The 26,595-nt window shown below is 36.9% G+C and overlaps 1 long non-coding RNA gene across 3 annotated transcripts in view; it reads left to right on the top strand.

Annotated features, from left to right (window-relative positions):
* The window catches only part of LOC107975187 (uncharacterized), a 167,648-nt gene extending 145,986 nt beyond the window's left edge, over positions 1-21,662 (top strand). For all 3 annotated transcript variants that reach the window (XR_008548554.2, XR_008548556.1, XR_001718499.3), the window contains exon 12: positions 21,510-21,662. This is a non-coding gene — a long non-coding RNA (uncharacterized LOC107975187). The remainder of the gene's footprint in view (positions 1-21,509) is intronic.
* The last annotated feature ends 4,933 nt before the right edge of the window (positions 21,663-26,595 follow it).

Below are 26,595 nucleotides of genomic sequence, written 5' to 3' on the forward strand. Positions count from 1 at the left end.
TGAGTTATACTCCACAAGCACAGTCAACCAAAGCCAAATTGAACAAATGGGGTCACATCATGTTAGAAAGCCTCTGCAAGACAAAGAAAATAATCCACATGGTGAAGTGATAACCCACAGAAAGGGAGAAAGCATTTGCAAACTATCCATCTACAAGGGATTAATAACTAGAATATAGAAGGAGCTCAAAAAATTCAATAGGAAAAACTCCAGTAATCCAATTAAAAAATAAGCAGAAGCTATGAATGTACATTTATAAAAAGAAGACATAAAAATGGCTAACAGATGTATGAAAATATGCTCAACATCATTGATCATCAGAGAAATGCAAATCAAAATACAATGAGGTATCATTTTACCCTAGTAAAAATGGCTTTAATCCAAAAAACCGGCAATAGCATATTTTGGTTAGGAAGTGAAGAAAAGCAAACCCTCATACACATTTGATGAGAATGTAAATTAGTACAGCCACTATGAAAAACAGTATGGCATTCCCTCAAAAAGCTGAAAATAGGACTACAATATGATCCAGCAATCCAACTGCTAGTTATATACCCCAAGGAGAGGAAATCAATATATTGAACAGATATCGACACTCCCTATTTATAATAATCCTATTGAAGCCCTACCCATAATAGTCCAGATTTGTAAGTAACTTAAGTGTTCATCAACAAATCAATCAATAAAAAACTGTGGTGCATATACACAATGGAGTACTATTTAGCCATAATGAAGAATGAGATCCTGTCATTTGCAACATCATGGATTGGACTAAAGGTCATTATGTTAAGTGAAATAAGCCAGGCAAAAAAGACAAACTTCACGTGTTCTCACTCATTTATGGGGGTTACATATTGTTTTAATATTTAATATTACAATCATGAGGCTAGAGAGTAGAATGATGGTTATCAGTATCTGGGAAGGGTAGTGGACCTGGGAGGAGTTAGTGGGGGTGATTAATGGGTACAAAAATATAGTTATAATAAATAATATCTAGTATTTGACAGCACAACAGGGTAATTACGGTCAAAACATATTGTACAATTTAAAATAATTGAAAGAGTATAATTGGAATGTTTGTAACACAAAAAAAGTATAAATGCTTGTGGTGAGATGAATAACCCATTTATCCTGATGTGATTATTATGTATTGTATGCCTGTATCAAAATATCTCATGTACTCTATAAATATATACAGCTACTATATAACCATAAGCATTTTTTAAAGGGCAAGGTGAAACAGCAAGCAGTGATGTGGAAGCTACAGAAAATAATCTGTAATATCTAAGTAAGACCATTAATGAAGGTGTCTATACTTTTCAATGGAGACAAAATTGGCTTCTATTGGAAGAAGATGCCATATAGGACTTTCCTGGCTATAGAGGGGAAGTCAATGTTTGGCTTTAAAGCTTCAAAGGACATGCTTACTCCCTTGTTAGGTCCATTCTGTAGCCAGTGCATCAAGAAGTAATTTTGACTTTTAAGTCTCATTATTTAAGAAATACTTTCATAAGGCTATAGATGCCATAGATAGTCATTTATCTGATGGATCTGGGCCAAGTCAATTGAAAATCTTCTGGAAAGAAATCACCATTCTAGATGCTATTATAAACATCTATAATTTGGAGAAGAGGCCAAAATATCCACATTAACAGGAGTTTAGAAGAAGTTGATTCTTACCCTCATGAATAACTTTGAGTAGTTCAGGACTTCAGTGGAAAAAGTAATTGCATATGTGGTGGAAAGACCAAGAGAACTAGAATTAGAATGGAGCTTGAAGATGTGACTGACTTGCTACAATGTCATGATAAAACTTGAACAAATGAGGAGTTGCTTTTTATAGAAGAGCAAAAAAAGTAATTTCTTGAGATTAAATATACACCTTGTGAAGATGCTGTGAAAATTTTGAAATTACAACAAAGGATTTAGAATATGAATTAAATTTGATAAAGCAGTGTCAGGGATTGAAATAATTGACTTCAATTTTGTAAGTAGTTCTACTTTGAGTAAAAAACTATTAAACAACATCACATGATAGACTAAAATCTTTCATGAAAGGAAGGGGTCTATTCATGTGGCAAATTTCACTGTTGTCTTGCTTTAAGAAATTGACACAGCCACCCCAGCCTTCAGCAGCCATCACCCTGATAAGGTATCAGCCATCAATTTTGAGGCAAAACTCTATACTGGCAAAAAGTTTATGACATACTGAAGGCTCAGAGGAACATTAGCATTTTTAGCAATATTTTTAAATTGAAATAAGTATTTTTAGACAATGCTTTTGCATACTTATAGACTATGGTATAATATAAATATAACTTTTATATACACTGGGAAAGAAAAGATTCATGTGATTTATTTTATTGTGATATTTACCTCATTGCAGTGGTCTGGAACTAAATCCGTATCTCTCCAGGATATGCCTGTATCTTTACCTTATTGCATATTTTTGGTATCTTTGTTGAGTATTAGTTGACTATGTATGTGTGGGTTTATTTCTGGTCTCTGTATTCTGTTTTGATTACTATATCTTTGTAAAATAATTTGAATTCAGGGTGATGCCTTTGGCTTTGTTCTTCTTAGTATTGATTTAGTTATTTGAGGTGTTTTCTGGTTCCTTAGGAATTATACACTTATTTTTCTTATTTGTATGACAAATGCCTTTTGAATTTTTAATGGTATTGCATTCAATCTATAGAGCTTTGGATAGCATGGGCTGTTTAACAATATTGGTTCTTCTGATCCATAGATGAAAATATTTTTCCCTTAATTTGTGTCTTCTTCAATTTCTTTCATCGATATCTCATAGAGTTGGTATACATATCTTTCACTTCCTTGGTTAAATTTATTCTTAAGTGTACTTTTATGCTATTGTAAATCAGATTCTTTTATTTCTGTTTTTTTGGATAGTTTATTGTTGATATATGGAAATGCTACTGACTTTTGTATGTTGGTTTTGTATCCTGCAACTTTGCTGAATTCATTTATTAGTTCTAACTACTTTTGGTGGAGTCTTACTATATACAAGATTATGTCATATGCAAATTGAGACAATTTTCACTTTTTTCTTTCTGATTTAAATGCATTTTATTTGTTTATTGCCTAATTGCTCTGGCTATTCCTATATTGGTTAGGAGTGGCGAGAATGGACATCCTTGTATCATTCTTGATCTTAGAGGAAATTTCACTATTAAATGTGAAGTTAGCTATGACCTTTTCTTAAATGCCATTTATTATCATGAGGTTCAGTTTTTATAGATAGTATTTTGAGAATTTTTATCAGGAAAGATTATTGAATTTTGTCAAATGCTTTTCTGCATTGCTTGAGATGATCATATGTTTGTCTTTCATTCTGTTAATGTGGTGTATCATATTTATTGATTTGCATAAGTTAAAGCATCCTTGCATCCCTGAGATAAAGTCCACTTGGTCATGATGTATGATCATGTTCAGTTGCTATTTAATTTGGTTTGCTAGTATTTTGTTGAGGATTTTTATACCTATGCTCATCAGATATATTGGCTTACAGTTTTCTTTTCTTGTATTGTTCTTCTCTATCTTAGATGTTGGTATAATCTCTTGCTTACTGCAGTTATTCATTTGTAAGCACAGATGAGAATACATTTTTTGGGCAGAATATTTCACTACTAATAGAGTTACTATAGACAAGTCCAGAGAAGATTTTAAAAACTTCAGCTTAGGTGGTGAACTGAAAAATAAGTTTAAAACCCACCACAATGTTCACCATACTGTGCATACAGACACACACACACACACACACACACACAAAACAAAATAGCAAGAAAAATCAAAACAAATAAACCCACAAAGCTTTTTAAAGCCAATTACCTCATTTTAGTTGCCAAAATGAATCCGAAGTTTTCTAGTCAAGAAAAAAATATAGTTGACAAATTATTATGTTCTATGTAATATTTTACATACTTTACATTTACCATCTTAATGACATGTACAGACTGTTTTAAAAAGTATTTAAGAAAGGAGATTTAGTAAAACTACATTTTTTAACATTATGAATTTTTTTAGATACTTAAATTTACCATTAGCCTCATTAGAACTAAAGTTCAGGGCTCCAGTTTATTTTTTTCTTCACTATCTTATCCCTTTCACCAAGTGCCCAGGACATTGAAAGTGGTGATAATTGTTGAAGGAAGTAATATAAAACCAGGTTAATATATCATAGTCAAATTTAATAACACCTATAATTATTATACATATTTTCCACTAAAAGGTTTAATTTTGATTGAAGATTTTCTATTTCAAACTCCATCTTCAATTAGTTTTTATATAACTGACATTCATTCTCAAAATTCCAGGCAAATAGATTTTAACACACTGCTCATTCAAGGGTCAGAACTCCAGTTGATGATAAGACTACCACTGTAGCATTGGATGTGAAGAGCAATATTTGAAAAAGAGATGTGAATACTCCCATCAGACAATGAAAAGTAAAGGAAGAAAATTTATTGAACATTTATTGAACATTTATTGAACCACTGATAATATTTACTGGTGCATTTAAAGAAATGATTTAACCAATTTATTTCCTTACAGCCACAGAATGAGATGCAAGTTGTTATTCTTGTTTTATACATAAGAAAACTGTGACTTAGAAAAGTGAAAAGTCATACAAGTACTTAAGTGGTGGGTTTGGATTCAAGCTCTTGAGTGACTTCAAGCCCAGGACTTATTCAAATTTTGCATTGGTGTTATACTACACGTTTCTTTCCAGATTAAAAGAAAACAATTTTATAAACAGTATACACTCTGTTTTGATTCTCTATGCCATTAATATCTTCTGCCAGTATTTGTTAAAAAAACTCAGCCTCAATGTCAAAGTTTCTTGAATTTTTAACGATTTCCTATATACAAGTTTATGTCATATGCAAACCGAGATGATATTTTAAATAAAACACTGCCTATTTTATTACTCAGTATACATTCATAACCTTCTTGTACTATAATTATTTAATCATCCATACATATCTCTATCAAATTTTGTTCTGTTTAAACTATAATTTTAAAAAAATTGTATTTACTTCCTATGTTCCTTCTTTTTGTCTGTCTCTTTCTATTTAGCTACTATAAGTTCAAATATTGACATTTTTGCAGGAGAATTTGTAATGTTTATGGAATAGATTCTTCTTTTAGGTCTGATATGCAAAGAGTTTGGAAATCATCACTCCCATTATAAAGCTAAGCGATCTGAAAATTGATCACTTTTCCTGGACTCCTCAGAGAGCTGAGTTTTCTGATACATTTTTGGAAACTAAGTATGGACTTGCTTGACAGTAAGAAACTGCTATGGTCACAGTTTGAAGGGGCCTTAGACATTCATGAGTTTTTTCTCCAGGAATTTCCCTAGGGTTTTCAAGGTGAAGAGCCAAGAGAGTTCCCCTTATGGCTCTTTCAGGGGAAGGGAGAGTAACCCTTGTTAAATGCGTTACCAGATAACTCTCCGGTAACGAAGCCTATGCTCCAGGATAAAGGTCTTTATCTTACCTGGAAGAAAGGCATTTCCCTCATTCCAGACCCTTCTAGCCTTCCTCTCTTACTTAAAAGAGGAATCATTTGTGAAGGTCACAGCCCAGGGATACAGGCTCACTAAAAAACAGAAATTTAATTATAAGATTATAGAATACTTATCTTTCTGCACACATTACCACCGCACCATCATCATTACGTCATAACAACAGTGGATTACAGCTGAAAAAGCTGCAAGGTGCCACCTCTATTTGAGGGGGAGCCTTAAGGAAGCCCAATGATTATATGAAGATTTAAAAAGAGGGATAGCAACAAAAGCACTTGAAGCCTCTGGTACCTAAAGCTATAGCAAATATTGAACGCAGAGCAACAACTAGCCAATCTAACAACAAACATCACAACAAAGGCCTATTTATGTCAGTTACTATTACATATGATGTAACAGTGACACAGGAAATTTTCCCTGACCCCTTCGTGGGCCTCGCCACAAGGGTGCCTCACTTGCTCAGCCTGCAGCTCTCAAGCCTTCACGGGAGGGGAAGCAAGCAGATGAGTGGATGCAGGAGCTGGGGCAAGTGCTTCTGGGCATCAGCAGGAGCAAAATTCCATGCAGGCCCCATGGTAGCATCTAGGCAGGGAGTACCCATGATCCTCAAAGCCCTAGAAGGCAAATGCTACAGTGCATTCTTTTAGCTTTGCTGTCCGTAGATGGCTTAAGTGTTAAACAGCTCACTGGGTCCTCTGCCTTTTCATGTGAGGTGGTTGCTCTTCATCAGTGAGGAAAGAGGGTCAGTGTGACAGCCTTTAGCATCTGCACCCATGGCAACCAATCTTTCGTTCGGGGTTCAGGAAAACTCAGGTCATGTGAATGAATTGAAGGATAGTAAATGTGGAGACTTTATTGCCAATGAAAGTGACTCTCAGCTGGAAAGGAGATGGAGTGGGAAGGTATCCTTCCCTTGAAGTTCAGCTGTCTCTGGCCGACTCTTCTCCAAAGTCCTGCCATCAAGCTGTCCCTCCAAAGTCAGGCTGTTTCTCTTTGATGTTCAGCTGGTTCTTCTCTTCTCCCCATCTCTACTCTCTGACAGTGGAGCCTGGGTTTTTTATGGATACAGCATGGGGGGCAGGGAGGAACATGGGTGGTTTTTGAAAAGGCAACCATTGGAGCAGGAAAACAGGAATACATGTCCTCAATTTGGGCTACAGTTCTAGGCTTGAGGGTGGGCTTTGCCAGGTACCCCACTTTTTCCTGTCTAGAATTTTCCTGCCTTCTGTCCCAAACAATAGTAACTGATATAAACCATATTTATGTAATACTGTCAGACCATACACCATATATACCTTTAAACAAAAACAAAATTACAAATTTGCTAAAAAGAAAAGGAAAACAAAACACAACCTTAATGGACAAAATAAGCATCATCATTAGATTTAGATATAACATGAACTTTGGAATGATCAGACAGGGAGTTTCAAATAACCATGTTTAATATTATGACAGTAATGGGAAAAGTAGAAAAAATACAAGAAGAAATTCATGATTTTAGCAGAGAAACAGAAATTTTAAAGAAGAATCAAAAGGAAATGCTATAAATTAAAAGTAACAGAAATGAAAACAACTTTGATTTGCTCTCTGGTAGAATGACATGAGGAAAAAACACTATGCTTGAAGATATGTCAATAGAATCTTCCCAAATTGAAATGCAAAGAAAGAGAGATGTTGGAACTAAAGCTTGGAGTTGCAAAGAAAATGGACACTTAAACAAATAATTTCTCAGCAAGGCAAATTTACTTCTGCAGAAGGGTGCTTCTCACAAGTCTGGTCGTCCTGAGAGCACACTGAACAAAGGAGGGAACGGGTTTTTATTTCTAAAGCTGCTTGTCCCTGCCAGCGTGTCCTGCCTCTTTTGGCTGGAGTTGGACCACACAATTTAAGCTGAACCTGGGTGGCTAACTTGAAAAGTGCAGGAATGCAGTTACACTGGAGAGAAGGACAGTTTTGGCAGGAAGGGCTGTTGTGATGGGAGGGGTAATTTATAGAGTGGTTAGCAGATGTGGGCTCTGTAGATAAGGACTGATGGGAGAGTTGTTTACTGAAACCAAGACAGGGAGGCACAAAGAGCAAGGAAGTTTGGCCTTGAAAGTAGAGAACAAAGAGCAAGGAAACTAAACAAGCTAAACCTTTGAAGAGGAACTTTTTCTTGTATCTGAAAAATCTCCCCTTTTTAATTTTTATAAGTCTTCCTCTTCAAACCTTTTTAACATTTCTTGACTTTGTTGTTTTGCTTGGCCTTTTAAAAGAAAATGTTCATTTGAATAGGGAGGGGGGAATTGAGGGAGTTTTAGGTGAGAGCTGTTTTAATAAGTTTTTGTATTAATCTCCAGGCACAGGTTATGATAGCACATCCTATAAGTACACCTATGACAATTGCAAGAGAGGTTAGGATTGAGGACATGAGCCCTTTCCATTTACCAAACCACCTTTCCATATAACTTGTGAAGGGGTCATTTGTCCTAGAATTTTTGGCCAGTTTATTTGATAGTGAGGTGAAACCTTGTAAAGTTTTTGGTAATTGTTCCATTGGAGCTGTGTTGTTGGGGATAAATATACATAACACAGACTCCACCTTTTTTTTTGCTAGTATCATGTTTAATGCTATTTTATTTTCCTAAGCCATTTGACTGATGGGTTTTAATTGTTCAGTGATTCCTTTAATAGCATCCTTGGTATAAGGATTATACCAACAATTAACAAATTGTTGTTGATTGTAATATATGTAATTTGTCCAATCTACATTTTTATTTATTGTTGATCACCTGAACAACATGGACTCAAACCCTGTAGCTATTGGATTTTGAGCTTTAAATTCATTTGGACCTCTCATGGGACTCCAATAGCATCTATGTAAATGTGAGTGTTAAATGATCTGGGTGGGGTGCTTCTTCTAACTCAGTGGTGATTTTCTTGCTTACTGTGAGAATAGGAATGCCAGGGTGAAAGGGATGGTCAATTGGACTAGAGCGTAAGTGCTGCTCCAATTATTTAGCATAGAACTCCACCATACCACCATACATCTGCTCGGGAGTGAACAAGGGCAGCTAGACTGGAAAGTCTTAGTTTCATTTCACTCTTTTAGGTCTCTGAGAGATGTCAATTTCTCCCCCCTCTCGTGAGAGACATGAGGTAAAATTAACATCCGAGGCTGTGGGCATGATGGCTATCAGGGGCTGGCCGGCAGAGCCTTTGACTTCAGGAAATAGTAGTGAGAGAGTCTTGCACACCTTACTACCCCAGGATATGAGGTTTTGAAAGAGACTTATCATGCAGCTCATGCCCAATTGGTCAGAGGACCGTCCAAGTGGGAAGGGACTATTTGAGCTTCTGGCCTGCCTGCTGTACAAGCATAACAGTCACTTTTATTTAATTTGTGAATAGAATATTTAATCCATTCCAACCAGGCATTTGTATCTTCATATCATGTTTCCATTGATAAAGTTTGTTCTAAATCTCTAATTTCTACAATGTTGACTAAGGTTTTGTTATTGGAAATAACAGCAGTTTGATCAAGAGAAGGTTCTGGGGAAGGAGAAAGGAAAGGGGGTGGAGGATCAATGAAGCTTATTTTAAAAGATCCTATTGGGTCTGTCCCGGATTGAAAATTAGCTCTTAGGCCATAGAAGTGACTTAGAGTGGGGTTAGTGTTGGTGGAGGTGGGGACAGTGATGGAGATTTGCAGAGGATTACACTGATGAAGCTGACAATTAGAGGGAGTTACTCTTTTGGTAAAGTGGATTTAGGGTTTTCGATCAATGCAGTCTCTTCTCGGGGAGGTCCAGCCCTGATATTTGGTGGTCCAGATTACATCTCCCCAGCCATAACAGAACCTTCACTCAGCGCTTCATGCAATTTTGGTACAAGTGTCACTATTATAGGCAGTTTTATTTATTCTAGAGGGGCAGAGATACTTGTCAATAGAGGATAGCTTTCTTTGGTTTTGGAGATCCCCACAGGGCAGAATGAGACAAGCATCAAAAGTGATAACGTAAGGTAGGCTTGATCTAGTTACATTAATAATCAGGTGACTAGCTGTAAAGTGAGGAAAGGTGACAGAATAATATAGTAGGTATAAGAGGGTTAGGTTTTTCTTAGCTTTAGTTTGGTAGAGCTTTCCCCTGGAATGATGGCCCATGATTCTGTAGGTGGTGACGTTTTCTTGATTCAGATATGATGAGTCCATCCTTTCTCTGCTGTTCAGACTGTGCTTTCAGTGGTCAGGAGCACTAGGTAAGGTCCTTCCCAAGCTGGTTCGAGTTTTTCTTCTTTTTACCCTTTGATAAAGACGTGATCTCCAGGGGTGGCACCTGTGCTAGGAGACTTTTGGACTTAAGAGAAAGTGGAAGATAGATCAAGTATATAATTTTTGAGGAACTGATCTTTTGTTTCAAATGTAGGAGTGTCAGTGGTGGATGTAAATAAGGCAGCCCATATATCACTTCATAAGGGAACAAGATGATATCTTTTCTAGGGGTGGTCTTGATTTTTAACAAGGCAATAGGATGACATTTAATCCAGGGTAAACGGGTCTCTAGGACTAATTTTGTTAGGTGGCTTTTTAGAGCGTGGTTCATTTTTTTCTACTTTTCCCGAGGAAGATGGATGCCTAGGGATATGGTATTCCCATTTTATGTCAAGCACCTGGGCTAACTTTTTAATCACATGTGCTGTGAAATGAGTTCCATTCTCTGAATTACTGTTTTCTGTTACTCAAAACCTGGGTATGATTTTTTAATTAATGCCTTAGCTCCGTTACTGGCGGTTGCACTTGAGAAGGGGATAGCTTTTACCCAGTGAGTAAAGTGGTCTACTATTACCAATAAGTACTTCAGGTGACCAACTGGGGGCATTTTAGTGTAGTCAATTTGAACACTTTGGAATGGCATTAGGCCTGGATCCCTTCCCCAGAGGAGTGAATTTTTAAACTTTGCTTATTAGTATTCTTACATATCAAGCAACTGTTTGTAACCTGTTTGGCTAGGGTATAGATTCCTATACACCTATAAGCTCTGGAAACTGCGTCACACATAGCTTGGGGTCCCCAGTGGGTTTCTTGATGTAGTTGAGACAAGACCTCCCTATTCTTCTTCAGAGGTCATAAGTGGAATGATTTCTTTCTTTTTCTCTCATTCAGAATATTCACTCTTAAAATGACCTACTCCTCTACATTTGAAACATTTATTTTGTCCTTCCACTCTTCCTATTTTTGGGGTTCCCTGCCGCTGCCTTCTTATGCTCTTTGTATGGCCTGGCAAGTGGGGGCTTAAATTTTTTATCAGTCCTGGGCCCTTGGATACTTTGTTTAGATGCATGTGGGCCTTTGGGTGATGGAGAGTAGTATCGGTGGTCTCTATTTTCTGTGACCCCCTCTTGGAAAGTAGAGAGCATAATTTTTGCTTTTTTTTTTGTTTTTTCTCATCCCTTCTTATATATACTTTTTGAGCTTCCCTTAGAAGTTCTATGGATTTATTTTTTTCAATTTTCTCTCTTTTGCAATTTTTTGAGATGTCTGGTCAACTATCAGTAACAAAATGAAGCTTTAACATTCCTTGCCTTGGACGATCTTCTATATCTAGGCCCACATATTTTCTCATTTTTTTAAGTCTGTCTTAGAATTCTATGGGTCCTTCATCTTTCCTTTGTTGTATATCGAATACTCTGGGCAGGTTTTGGATCAGGGGAACTGACTTCTGAATCTTGTTAATTATCATTTCCCTAAGGTCTTTCATATTTTTCTGTTGAGCTGCGTTATTGTCCCACTGGGGGTCTTGGGCTGGGAATTTTTTATCTGTTGCAGGAACATTTTGACCAGGAGGATGTTCACATTTCCAGACTACAATAGTGGGCCCGCGAATCATGCTTCTTTCTTCCCCTGAAAAGAGGATGCCCAGGATGGACATTAACTCCACCCAAATATACAGTTGTGGCCCCCAAAATGGATTAATTTGATCTGCTACCCCATAATGGTTACCTAACAATGGCTTGAGTTCTTTTTAAATTTTGGACTTTTGAGCTGGTTAAGGGTGTATTTTACAAAGCCAATACCTCCTCCTCTAAGGGGCACTTCCCTTAAGGGGGAGAGGGTTGGGGCTGATTCCTTAGAGGTGAAGGGGAAAGGGAAGTTTTGGATATCCTTTTTACATTGTTCTATCTCACACTGGAGCTTTCCTGAGGGAGGCACATGCTCAAGCGTGTGGCTAGGGGAAGCATGGGGCATTGATTCAGGGTTATATGTTGGAGGAACTGAGTGAGGGGATTCCTGTGTGTCTGCTTGGGGCAGGGGATTTGGCGGAGGCAGGTGGTCTACTGGGTTCTAGATGTTAGTGGGCTGTTTGGGGGTAGAAACCTCACTCCTTTCAGAGGAGTTGGTTTCTGGCTTGCCCCCTATAGCCTTTAAGGGATAAAGGAGGACAGGTCCTTTCCACCAACACAGGACATCATCTATTTCCTCCTGGGAGATGGGACTTTTGTCATTGACATACTCTATTAAAAGTTGAAAAATCCGAGGGCTTCTGTTCCAAGATGGCCAAACAGGAACAGCTCCGGTCTGCAGCTCCCCATGTGATCAACACAGAAGACAGGTGATTTCTGCATTTCCCACTGAGGTACCTGGTTCATCTCATTGGGACTGGTCAGAAAATGGGTGCAGCCCATGGAGGGTGAGCTGAAGCAGGGCGGGGCATCGCCATACCTGGAAAGTGCAAGGGGTCGGGGGACTTCCCTTTCCTAGCTAAGGGAAGCCTTGAAGACTACACTAGGAAAATCGGGACACTGCTACCTAAACACCTTGCTTTTCCAAAGGTCTTAGCATATGGCACACCAGGAGATTACATCCTGCGCCTGGCTCAGAAGGTCCCACGCCCACGGTGCCTTGCTCACTGCTAGTCCAAGATCCAACTGGGAGGCTGCAGGCATGGCTGGGGGAGGGGCGTCCACCATTGCTGAGGTTTGAGTAGGTAAACAAAGTGGCCAGGAAGCTCGAACTGGGTGGAGCCCACCACAGCTCAGCGAGGCCCGCCTGCCTCTGTAGACTCCATGTCTGAGGGCAGGGCATAGCTGAACAAAAGGCAGCAGAAACTTCTGCAGACTTAAACATCCCTGTCAGACAGCTCTGAAGAGAGCAGTGGTTCTCCCAGCATGGTGTTTGAGCTCTGAGAACGGACAGACTGCCCCCTCAAGTTGGTCTCTGACCCTCCGTGTAGCCTAACTGGGAGACATGTCCCAGTAGGGGCCGACTGACACCTCATACAGCTGAATGTCCCTCTGAGATGAAGTTTCAGAGGAAGGATCAGGCAGCAATATTTGCTGTTCTGCAATATTTGCTGCTCTGCAGCCTGCGCTGGTGATACCCAGGCAAATAGGGTCTGGAGTGGACCTCCAGCAAGCTCCAACAGACCTGGAGCTGAGGGACCTGACTGTTAGAAGGAAAACTAACAAACAGGAATAGCATCAACATCGATAAAAAGGACATCCACACCAAAACACCATCTGTAGGTCACCATCATCAAAGACCAAAGGTAAATAAAACAATAAAGATGGGGAGAAAGCAGAGCAGAAAAGCTGAAAATTCTAAACACCAGAGCACCCATTCTCCTCCAAAGGATTGCAGCTCCTTGCCAGAAATGGAACAAAGCAGGAAGGAGAAAAACTTTGAGGTGTTGAGAGAAGAAGCCTTCAGAAAGTCGGTAACAACAAACTTCTCAGAGCTAAAGGAGGATGTTCAAACCCATCGCAAGGAAGCTAAAAACCTTGAAAAAGATTAGACAAATGGTTAACTACAATAAACAGTGTAGAGAAGACCTTAAATGTCCTGATGGAGCTGAAAACCATGGCACGAGAACTACATGATGCATGCACAAGCTTCAGTAGCTGATTCAATCAAGTGGAAGAAAGAGTATCAGTGATTGAAGATCAAATTAATGAAATGAAGTGAGAAGAGAAGTTTAGAGAAAAAAGAGTAAAAAGAAATGAACAAAGCCTCCAACAAATATGGGACTATGTGAAAAGACCAAATCTACGTTGGATTGGTGTACCTGAAAGTGATGGAGAGAATGGAACCAAGCTGGAAAACACTCTTAAGGATATTGTCCAGGAGAACTTACCCAACCTAGTAAGGCATGCCAACATTCAAATTCAGGAAATAGAGAGAACACCACAAACATACTCCTCGAGAAGAGCAACCCCGAGACACGTAATTGTCAGATTCACTGAAGTTGAAATGAAGGAAAAAATGCTAAGGGCAGCCAGAGAGAAAGGTTGGGTTACCCACAAAGGGCAGCTCATCAGACTAACAGCCGATCACTCGGCAAAAACTCTACAAGCCAGAAGAGAGTGGGGGCCAATATTCAACGTTCTTAAAGAAAAGAATTTTCAACCCAGAATTTCATATCAAGCCAAACTAAGCTTCATAAGTGAAGGAGAAATAAAATCCTTTACAGACAAGCAAATGCTGAGAGATTTTGTCACCACCAGGTCTGCCCTAAAAGAGCTCCTGAAGGAAGCACTAAACATGGAAAGCAACAACTGATACTAGCCACTGCAAAATCATGCCAAATTGTAAAGACCATCGATGCTAGGAAGAAACTACATCAACTAATGTGCGAAATAACCAGCCAACATCATAATGACAGGATCAAATTCACACATAACAATATTAACCTTAAATGTAACTGGGCTAAATGCCGCAATTAAAAGCCACTGACTGGCAAATCGGATAAAAGTCAAGACCCATCGGTATTCAGGAGACCCACCTCACGTGCAGAGACACACATAGGCTCAAAACAAAGGGATAGAGGAAGATCTACCAAGCAAATGGAAAGGGAAAAAAAAGCAGAGGTAAAACAGACTTTAAACCAACAAACATCAAGAGTCAAAGAAGGCCATTACATAATGGTAAAGGGATCAATTCAACAAGAAGAGCTAACTATCCTAAATATATATGCACCAAATACAGGAGCACACAAATTCATAAAGCAAATCCTTAGAGACATATAAAGAGACTTAGACTCCCACACAATAATAGTGGGACACTTTAACACCCCATGTCACTATTAGACAGATCAACGAGACATAAGGTTAACAAGGATATCCAGGACTTGAACTGAGCTCTGCACCAACCAGACCTAATAGACATCTACAGAACTCTCCTCCCCAAATCAACAAAATATACAATCTTCTCAGCACCACATTGCACTTATTCCAAAACTGACCACGTAGTTGGAAGTAAAGCACTCCTCATCAAATGTAGAAGAGAAATCACAACAAGCTGTCTCTCAGACCACAGTGCAATCAGATTAGAACGAGGATTAAGAAACTCACTCAAAACCACACAACTACATGGAAACTGAACAACCTACTCCTGAATGACTACTGGGTAAATAACAAAATGAAGGCAGAAATAAAAATGTTATTTGAAACCAATGAGAACAAAGAAACAACGTACCAGAATCTCTGGGACACATTTAAAGCAGTGTGTAGAGGGAAATTTATAGCACCAAGTGCCCACAAAAGAAAGCAGGAAAGATCTAAAATTGACACCCTAACATCGCAATTAAACGAACTAGAGAAGCAAGAGCAAACACATTCAAAAGCTAGCAGAAGGCAAGAAATAACTAAGATCAGAGCAGAACTGAAGGAGATAGAGACACAAAAAACCCTTCCAAAAATCAATGAATCCAGGAGCTGATTTTTTTAAAAGATCAACAAAATTGATAGACCGCTAGCAAGACTAATAAAGCAGAAAAAGAGAAGAATCAAATAGACAAAATAAAAAATGATAAAGGGGATATTATCTCCGATCCCACAGAAATACAAACTACCACCAGAGAATACTGTAAACTCCTCTACTCAAATAAACCAGAAAATCTAGAAGAAATGGATAAATTCCTGTGCACATACACCCTCTGACGACTAAACCAGGAAGAAGTTGAATTGCTGAATAGACCAATAACAGGCTCTGAAATTGGGGCAATAATTAATAGACTACCAAGCAAAAAAACTCCAGGACCAGATGGATTCACAGCCGAATTCTACCAGAGGTACAAAGAGAAGCTGGTACCATTCCTTCTGAAACTATTCCAATCAATAGAAAAAGAGGGACTCCTCCTTAACTCATTTTATGAGGCCAGCATCATCCTAATACCAAAGCCTGGCAGAGGCAACAAAAAAAGAATTTTAGACCAATACCTCTGATGAACATTGATGCAAAAATCCTCAATAAAATACTGGCAAACTGTATCCGGCAGCACATCAAAAAGCTTATCCACCAAGATCAAGTTGGCTTTATCCCTGGGATGCAATATGTGCAAATCAATAAACATAATCCATCACATAAACAGAACCAAAGACAAAAACCACATGATTATCTCAGTAGATTCAGAAAAAGCCTTCGATATGATTCAAGAGCCCTTCATGCTAAAAACTCTCAATAAACTAGGTATTGGTGGAATGTATCTCAAAATAATAAAAGCTATTTATGACAAACCCACAGCCAGTGTCATACTGAATGAGCAAAAGCTGGAAGGATTCCCTTTGAAAACTGGCACAAGACAGGGATGCCCTCTCTCACCACTCCTATTCAACATAGTATTGGAAGTTCTGACCAGGGCAATCAGGCAAAAGAAAGAAATAAAGGGTATTCAATTAGGAAAAGAGGAAGTCAAGTTGCCCCTGTTTGCAGAAGACATGATTGTATATTTAGAAAACACCATCGTCTCAACCCAAAATTTCCTTAAGCTGATAAGCAGCTTCAGCAAAGTCTCAGGATACAAAATCAATGTGCAAAAACCACAAGCATTCTTATACACCAATAACAGACAAACAGAGAGCCAAATCATGAGCGAATTCCCATTCACAATTGCTTCAAAGAGAATAAAATACCTAGGAATGCAACTTACAAGCGATGTGAAGGACTTCTTCAAGGAGAGCTACAAACCACTGCTCAACAAAATAAAAGGGGACACAAACAAATGGAAGAACATTCCATGCTCATGGATAGGAAGAATCAATATTGTGAAAATGGCCATACTGCCCAAGGTAATTTATAGATTCAATGCCATCCCCATCAAGCTACCAATGACTTTCTTCACAGAATTGGAAAAAACTACTTTAAAGTTCATATGGGATGAATAAAGTGTCCCCATTGCCAAGTCAATCCTAAGCCAAAAGAACAAAGCTGGAGGCATCACGCTACCTGACTTCAAACTATAATACAAGGCTGCAATAACCAAAACAGCATGGTACTGGTACCAAAACAGGGATGTAGACCAATGGAACAGAACATAGCCCTCAGAAACAACACCACACATCTACAACCATCTGATCTTTGACAAACCTGACAAAAACAAGAAATGGGGAAACGATTCCCTATTTAATAAATGATGCTGGGAAAACTGGCTAGTCATATGTAGAAAGCTGAAACTGGATCCCTTCCTTACACCTTATACAAAAATTAATTCAAGATGGATTGAAGACTTAAATGTTAGACCTAAAACCATAAAAATCCTAGAAGAAAACCTGGGCAATACCATTCAGGACATAGACATGGACAAGGACTTCATGACTAAAACACCAAAAGCAATGGCAACAAAAGCCAAAATAGACAAAGGGGATCTAATTAAACTAAAGAGCTTCTGCACAGCAAAAGAAACTACCATCAGAGTGAAAAGGCAACCTACAGAATGGGAGGAAATTTTTGCAATCTACCCATTTGACAAAGGTCTAATATCTAGAATCTATAAAGAACTTAAACAAATTTACAAGAAAAAAACAACCCCATCAAAAAGTGGGCAAAAGATATGAACAGACAATTCTCAAAAGAAGACATTTATGCAGCCAACAGACACAGGAAAGAATGCTCATCATCACTGGCCATCAGAGAAATGTAAATCAAAACCACAATGAGATACCATCTCACACCAGTTAGAATGGCGGTCATTAAAAAGTCAGGAAACAGCAGATGCTGGAGAGGATGTGGAGAAATAGGAATGGTTTTACACTGTTGGTGAGAGTGTAAACTAGTTCAACCATTGTGGAAGACAGTGTGGAAATTCCTCAGGGATCTAGAACTAGAAATACCATTTGACCCAGCATTCCCATTACTGAGTATATACCCGAAGGGTTATAAATCATGCTACTATAAAGACACGTGCACACGTATGTTTATTGCAGCACTATTCACAATAGCAGAGATTTGGAACCAACCCAAATGTCCATCAATGATAGCCTGGATTAAGAAAATGTGCCACATATACACCAAGGAACACTATGCAACCACAAAAAAGGATGAGTTTATGTCCTTTGTAGCGATATGTATGAATATGGAAACCATCATTTTGAGCAAACTATCACAAAAACCGAAAACCAAACACCACATGTTCTCACTTATAGGTAGGAACTGAACAATGAGAACACTTGGACACAGGGTGAGGAACATCACACGTGGGGGCCTGTCATCGGGTGGGTGGTTGGGGGAGGTATAGCATGAGGGGTAAACCTAATGTAAATGATGAGTTAATGGGTGCAGCAAACCAACGCAGCACATGTATACATATGTAACAAACCTGCACGTTGTGCACATGCACCCTAGAACTTAAAGTATAATAAAAATAAAAAAAAGTTGGCAAATCCAATCTTCATTTGACCCAAACATTGGCCAGAAAACTGAGGGTTTGAGGATGGGTCATTTGGTCCAAATGAAACAACAATATTTTATGATTTATCATTTGCTGTTTTTTTTTCTTGTGTTCAGTCCTTTCATTATCCCTCCTTTATTTTAGCATGAGGTCTAGGGGACTGTCGGGGGAATTTTATTATCCCCTTGACCCTTTTTATCTCCTGGGGTATTTACCTGTGGTATTTTCTATTTTGAAGGCTGCTGAGGCTCAATCCCTCATATTAGGGATTTCTTGCCCTCTCTTCTCTAAAGACTGGCTGAGGCTTAATCCCTCATATTAGGAATTTTTTTACTTCCCTTGTCTTAGAGGCTTAACCCGCCCAACTGGAGGTATCTTGATGTCCCAACCAAGGAATACTTTACTGCCCCCAAGGCTTTTCTTGCCTTGGAATGTCCTGACCAAGAAATACTTCATGACCTCCGTGGCTTTTCTTACCTTGGTCCTCATCAAGAAATACCTCACTGTCCCCATGGCTTTTCTTACCTTGGTCTGTGCACAGAGTTACCTGGTTGCCACATTATATTTGTGGGCCTTCTCTTCCTGCATTGCTGAGTGTCTGGGTTTATTCATCACGCCAGGTGGGTCTTGATCTCTTACCCCTGTGGCCACCAAAGCGAGGCAGTGGGATGTGTCTCCTCATGAGAGATGATCAGAGACCCCACCTCAGAGGAGAATGGGTTGCCAGGTGGATCCCCAAAGTTGTTGGAAATAAAGCTTGGAGTCGCAAAGGAAACAAGCACTTAAACGAAGAATTTCTCAGCAAGGCAAATTTACTTCTGCAGAAGGGTGCTTCTCACAGATCTGGTCACTCTGAGAGCACACCAAACAAAGGAGGGAAGGGGTTTTTATTTCTAATGCAGCTTGTCCCTGCTACTGTGTCCTGCATCCATTGGCTGGAGTTGAACTGCACAATTTAAGCTAAACTTGGTTGGCTAACTTGAAAAGCGCAGGAATGTGGTTACATTGGCAAGAAGGACAGTTTCATGGGGGAAGGGACATTGTGACAGTTGGGGTAATTTATAGAGTGGGTAGCAGATGTGGACTCCATAGATATGGACCGACGGAAGGGTTTTTTACTGAAACCAAGACAGGGAGGCACAAAGAGCAAGAACATTTTGCCTTGAAAGTAGAGAACAAAGAACAAGGAAACTAAACAAGCTAAACCTTGAAGAAGAACTTTTTCTTGTATCTGACAGGAGAGAAAAGAATAAAGCAGAATGAAGGGATGTCCATAAACTATGAGATAACTTTAAAGGTTTTATAGACCCATAACTGAAATACTAAAAAAAGAAGAAAGATTGAAAAAGAAGCAATATTTTAAGTAATATTAGGTAACATTTTTTCAAAATTAATGACAGATAGCAAACTACAGATCTAAGATGCTCCAAGGACACAAGCAGGTTAAAGAGAGAATTTTGGCAAATCAATTATATCTATCCATCTATCTATTAATATGTTTATATATTAATAATTTTGGCAAAATATACTTCATACAGAATGAATAAGTTATTTTTTATGGTGAACTCAGGTGGTAGGAGACATCTTAGTTCCTAAAGAGACCCACTTAATATAAAATAGTATAGTAATAGGAGTGTTTTTGTGACATGGAGGTCAAATTTGATTTAATTTAATTGTAGGACCTGTTGTTTGGTCAGTTAGTATAAAGAAAAATCTTTACAGTCACAATAGGAAAAAAACAAGTGTGCAATAAAACCTTTTAGTTTACTGCTTTTTAATTTTGTCTGTAACTTTTATCGTAATTTTATGTGTTATTTGAAAGCAAACAAACATGAAGATATTATGTCAAATGTTATATACTTTTATGCATCTATTAATAGTTAAAAATAGACTCTAGTTTAAATTATTTATATTTATGCTGTAAATGATTGTGTATAATTATTCAGATTTATAATATCACTTAAAACTGTTTAAATGCTAATAAAAATAAAACCAATTAAGCCTTTGTACTCTGGCACACACTTTTTAATCTCTCTGTCATTTTAAGAACAGAAGAGAATCAGTTGCTCTCAGTGTTCACAGAAATCCCGGTAAAGTAAATCTTTACTTCTGACTTCACCCATGGGACATTTTAAAATTTCCCAGTTATTTTCATGTTTGCTAGTTACTCTGAAAGAAAATGAAGACTAATACATCTGAAACCCTTGTTGGGAGGATTATTTCTCTTCCTATGATTTCTGGCGATCCCTGTAGACAGAACACACAGAATTATTTCATGCTTCACGTAAAGGCCATTATCCACACCTAAATTGATATATTTTTTAAACTTCTTCATTCTGAGAAACACATTTGGGGAAACTGACTTATCGAATATTGTCAATAATTCCTTCTACTTTAATAGCTGTGATAACATGAGAGAAAGATGAAGCTTCTTTCCTTGAGGAAATAATATTTGAGTAAACATCTATTATTTTATTTTTCTGTATTTTTCATTGTCCTGTTTTCTTTTTGGCTAAAACAAGTGCCAGCAGTAATTTTCACTAGTAGAACTAGGGACACCAAGAGGAATTAAAAAAATATGAATAGCTGCCGAAAGTGCTTCCTTAGACTCCTTTCCACCTGGAAATCTGGATCCTGAGTGTTCTGTCTCCAGGTGCCTTGTCTTGGCTCTTGTCATGAAGTATTTCTGACATGAGACCATTTGAAACCTCACATGACCAGTTAAAATAGCCTCAACTGCCTCTTTAGTGAGATTTGCTCAATATACTCACAAGAGTTAATGCTGGTAACCAGAATAATACATTCTTTTGTCATATGCAAATAGACAAGCCAGGACAGAGTGTGTGACACTGAATATTGTCTGTAAAACTGACTTTTAGCTTTTGTGTGTGAATTGTTCAGGCTCTAAAAGTGACACTGATACCACAAATAGGAGATAAGTGAAATGATTATGAAAGAATATAATCAATAAGTGATGAACAGTAATTATTTATTGGACAATAAATCAATAGAAGCAGCTTGTGCACATTTTCATATTGTCACACACATAACAGATAACTAGGCATGATCAAGAGAAAGCTAAATCCTGTAGCCCCAAATAAATGACTGATTTCATAAATATTTATGTGTTCAGGATATCAACTTGGCATAAACTCCTTCTAAATTAGTTAGTAATATCCTACGTTGTCTATTCCTGATAATTTCCTATAGTCTATTTGTGAAGGTTTAAAAATTATACTATTTATTTCATACTAAATGTAAGCATCCTGGCATCATTGTGAATATATCTTGTTAACTTATATGTTTCAAATTATTTACAGATTCAGAAAAACAATCAGTTGTCAGCAGACCTGCATGATAAGCCATACCAGAAAAGCCCTTACGACTGGAAGAGAATTATTCCAAGTGAAAATTCAGATTTACAGGAAGAAGAAAGGCAAAAATAATAAATACGTGTGTATATGTAAAAACTATTTTTCTCTTTTTTGATTTATTTAAATCAAGAAATTGAGTTATTTAATGAAAATATAATAAAATATGCTTTGAGATTTATAATTAACATCGATGTACAAGACAGTGATAGAATAGAGATTGATGGATATCAACAGAGGTACTCACTGTTTCTCATAAGTGAAATGATATGCATATGATAGGTAAAGTGATATAATATTAATTCAAATTAGATTGGGAAAAGTTCATTTATATAGTGATTCCTAGAAAACCAACTGATGGTGGGAGGCAAAGAAATATAGTAGTATGTCCAGACAAAGGATAAAAAAATACTGAATTAGTTGAATTACTGATTTTAAAAACTTAGTCATTCAAAATAATCAGGAAAAGAGAACTTAAAATAAGTGAGGTATGTACCAAATACCATTATCCTCATTTTAAAGATAAGGATACTGATACCAAGTGAAGTTAAAAAATTTGCCCAAGATTAAATAATTATTTAGTGTAAATTCTGTGATTTAGAGACCTGGCTTATCCCAATTATGCTTTATCCTTAAACAATACTGAATAAACATTTTAATTACAATTGTAACTGAAGAAAAATACAGGCTTCGACTGGATATGATTTGAGTATAAATATTTCCACTGAAAATAAAACTTTTATATAAAATGTGAAATAAAGTTGATTTAGATAAACTTTTATTCTACTTTCCTTTTATTGCTGCCTTTTCTTTCTGCTTCTTAATTTTAATTCAAAAAGCAGTCATTTAAACAGTATAATAAAGTCACATAACTATATGCCAATAGAAGAGAAAAAAATAACAAAAATTTTAAAATCATGCAAACCAAAAGTAATAGAAAATACAAGAAAACAAGGAATACAGGAAACAAGTAAAAAACAAATAATAGGAGTATAAATAGATCTAATCATATTAATAGTTACATTAGATGTAAATTTACTCCCAATTCAAAATTAGATGGCAAGATTGTCAGAGTAGATTAAAATATGCAATACCCAACTCTGTGATATCGTCAACAGCTCCATTTTAAATATAAAGACACTGATACTTTTAAAGTAAAAGGATAGGGAAAATGTATGTAATAGAGACACTAGTTATAAAAAAGAAAATGTGACTACATTTATATTAGAAAAACTATATTTAAAGACAAATGGTATACTAGAGATAAAGAGGGTCATTTCACAGTTATTAAAGCGCCACTTTTTCCAAAAGACACAGTAATCATATAAGAAGATATGCTTAATAGAACTTTCAAACATAAAATAAAAACTGACAAAGTACAGGACTGAATAGACAAAATTTATAATTATCATTCAAGATTTTATCTTTCCATTTTAGGAATGAATAGTGTAAGAGTAGACAAAATGTAAAGAACATCTTTTTTCAGACATGACAGAATAATTATTATGCTAGGTTTCCTACTAGCAGCAGCTACAAAAATAGCAAAATATATGAGGCACAGTTTTTAGTCATGGGAAACAGACATTTTAAGATGGCAATTGCTAAAAGAAAGTAAATTCATGAGATGAACCCTACGATTACCTCAGTCAATGGCCTGTGAACAATTTCCCAAAGCAAAACTTTGCTCTTCTGTTGAGCTAAGGAGGCATGGATCAGAATTTGTGGCTGCTGAAGCATTTGGAATTTGGGAGATAGGGCACTTAGAAAAAAGAAGAATGAGACACAGCAAAGCAGTATGGGGGTTTCCCTCAATTCTTAGTTGAGGGGTAGGCTGTGTAAGTGCAGAGCAAAACAATATAATGTTAATAAAAGCGGCTACTGTGAGGTTGTGAGCAGACAAACAATACCAGAGGGCACACATTATGAAACGTTTGTTCTAGCAGGTAGTTACTACTCAAGATAGATCTCTTTGAATTGCTTATCTTACTTTTCTGGTAGAGCTTGTCCACATTTCTTAGAGCAAATAATCAGAGATGGAAAATGACTTAGTTTCATTGCTGGCTTTTTAAAAAAAAAATAACAAAGGTCATAACTTCCTTGGGAATAAAATCAATTAAAGACACAGATGGCTTCTTCTAAAACTCGGTGTTTCTTGCAATCATCAGAGACAGTTGTCTTTTCAATGTGCGCAGATTGCTCAGGAAGCAAACAACCCCTTTGCAGATTGCTATAGAAACACAATTAAATAAGGTTCTAGAGACACTTAAGATCTCCATCTACTGGGGCTTTTGAGATTAATTCCTATGAAAAACTTTCCATCTATGCTTCTTTAATTAGGTTTCTGTTACCACTAAAATGTAAGAGTCCCTTGACCTTCATAATCTCATACACTCATTACCACCTAGACTTGGCTTCTTCTCTTTGGCCCACATTTCCCCACTTCACGTCTAAGAAAATGAGCACACACACTAAATTCCTGTCTTAACCATCTGTAAAGCTTATTCTCTGATAGATAAATATTGTTATGTGTAGTTGATCTCATTACTGCATACTTACTCCATCTATTATTCCCAGTTAAATCTCCTTTCCTTTTGGCATATTCTTTACTCTGTGGCTTCTCAGGACTGCCTCTCACCTACATCCCATGTACCTCAGTATCAATACGTGAGTTCAGTCATACTCACTTTACAATACCACTCCATATAATCCTAATACTCTTTCTTTATATATGTAATACTCTCTTTATAATCGTAATACTCTACATATATATAGTCTCTCTATATATACAGTCATCTAGTCATTATTGCTCCCTATCCAGCTTCAGGCCTTTATTTACAATATGGTAGGCTGTAAATTCATTTACATATATTTATTTAAGTTATCAAATATTTGTTTATTGTAATTTATTGAAAATATTGACACTGAACTCTTTCACACTAAGTCCTCCTATTATGATCAAGAATTTAAAATTGTAATGTGGATGAGCTAAGTAATAACTCAGCATCTCTCTTTATTTACTCATGTTAGCCAGCCATCCGATTTCCATAGACATGTCTTAGAATTTATAGTTGGCTGTGTGTCGTAACTGTTTAACAGCCAATTCTCAGAAAACAAACAAAAAATTCTGATTTGTAGATTTACATGTATTAAATTCTTGCATTGAACATCAGTTGGAAGGAGATATGCTTAATCTGCTCCAGCACCCCACTGTTTATAGCCCAGAACTTACATACTTTAAAATTTTCAGATAACAACTCATTACATTTTACTTGCTGCCAACTTCGTCATTTGCAATTACACAACTTTCTTTATATATCTAAGGTAGACTTCAAAATAAATCACCAGAACTTTTTCCTTACTGAAGTCACTACTTCCTTGGCCCATTATCCTGTGTTTCAAAGCCTGGCAAAATTCTAACATTAGATCAGTCTATCTGCCTGTCTTTTCTGTATCTGTTTTAAGGTACTAAACAAAAATGGAGAATATCTTATAACTTTAGGCTTTATGTCTTTAATTGGTATCAAGTTATCTGATCCCAGTTTGGCCCTCAATATTTACCAGTTTTCTGTTTCCCTATACAATTAAGAATCTGTTCTTATTTTTAGAGAAAGGGTCTCATTATGCTGCTCAGGCTGGAATGTGGTACCTATTAACAAGTGCAATCGTAGCACACTACAGCCTCAAACTCATGAGCTCAAGCAGTCCTCCCGCCTCAGCCTAACGAGTGCTGGGACTATAGGTGCACACCACAGTGCCTGGTTTTAGAATGTCTTTCGGTCTACTTTACCTAAATTTCAAAATCTACTATTATCATTCTCAGGTTTTGACAACCATCACAGAAATTTTTCTTCATACAATCAGTCAATGTAATCCCACCACTCTGGATCTCTTCATCCCTAGCTGTCTTAGAAACATAAATCTTACAATTTCTCCCTTTTTGGCCAGTATTTTCACTCCCTCTATGTGATCTTTTAATCTAGCATTAATATGTTTCAGTATCTCCTTTAAAAAATTTGAATCCTATGTTTTATAGGAATTCTTCCTGTAGCTGCTTGTCAGAGAACTTATACTGTCTCTTCTTTCTGAGGTAACATTTCTACCTCAATACATCAAACTTGACCATGACCTGTATCACCCCAAAAAACCTGGAGGGATTGTCATGCTAAAATCACTAGTAGACTGGGTTTTAGCATGTGCTTTAAACAGCAGATGGCATCATTGATCATTCTACACTCCTTATAATTCTCTTTCCTTTGTTTTCTATTTCTTGATCCTTCACTGTCTTCCTCTTAGATGACTGCTTTTTGTTTTCCTCAAGAATGATCTTGTTTTCCTTCTCATTCATATCATTATTATTTTATTTATTCCTATGTACCCAATTAACATCAGGGTCTCTCAAATCTATATTTTTATAATAAGTTCCATAACCTGGATGATTATACATTTATGTGCCACAGACATGAAATTCAAAGTTAACATCTCTAAAGCTGAGCATATATTGTCTCCTCAAATATGCCTCTTCTCCCATGATCCCTTTTTGTGAGTGACTCCACCTCTACACATTTACCTGACTAGAAATTTGGTCAACACTCTTGAAACCATGTTTCTTTCCAATAATTTAATCACGAATTTATTTTTGAATATTCTACTTTTTTATCTATAAACTTCTTTTCCTCCCCACTGTATATCTCTTCTTTTAGAAACTCATTATTTTACTCAAGTTATTTTGACAATATCCTTCCATCTGCAGTCTTACATACAGCAAATTTACACCATGGCCATAGTAAATATTGTAAAATGCACAACTAGTAGTATAATTTTCAAATTAAAATACTTCAATAGCTCAGTATTTTATTGAGGATAGGTAAATTACAAAAAAAATAAACATCGCTTATACTGACTTTTTTATTTGTGAGAGAAGTCTTTAATCTATAGATTCTTTAAAATAAATTTTGTTAAATGCTATAGTGATAAAGAAAACTAAGATGTTATATTAATTAAGTTAGCTGCTATAAGAAATAAGTCTCAAAATTTT

The sequence above is a fragment of the Pan troglodytes genome, chromosome 5 (assembly GCF_028858775.2).
Source record: "Pan troglodytes isolate AG18354 chromosome 5, NHGRI_mPanTro3-v2.0_pri, whole genome shotgun sequence".
Classification (NCBI taxonomy): Eukaryota; Metazoa; Chordata; class Mammalia; order Primates; family Hominidae; genus Pan; species Pan troglodytes.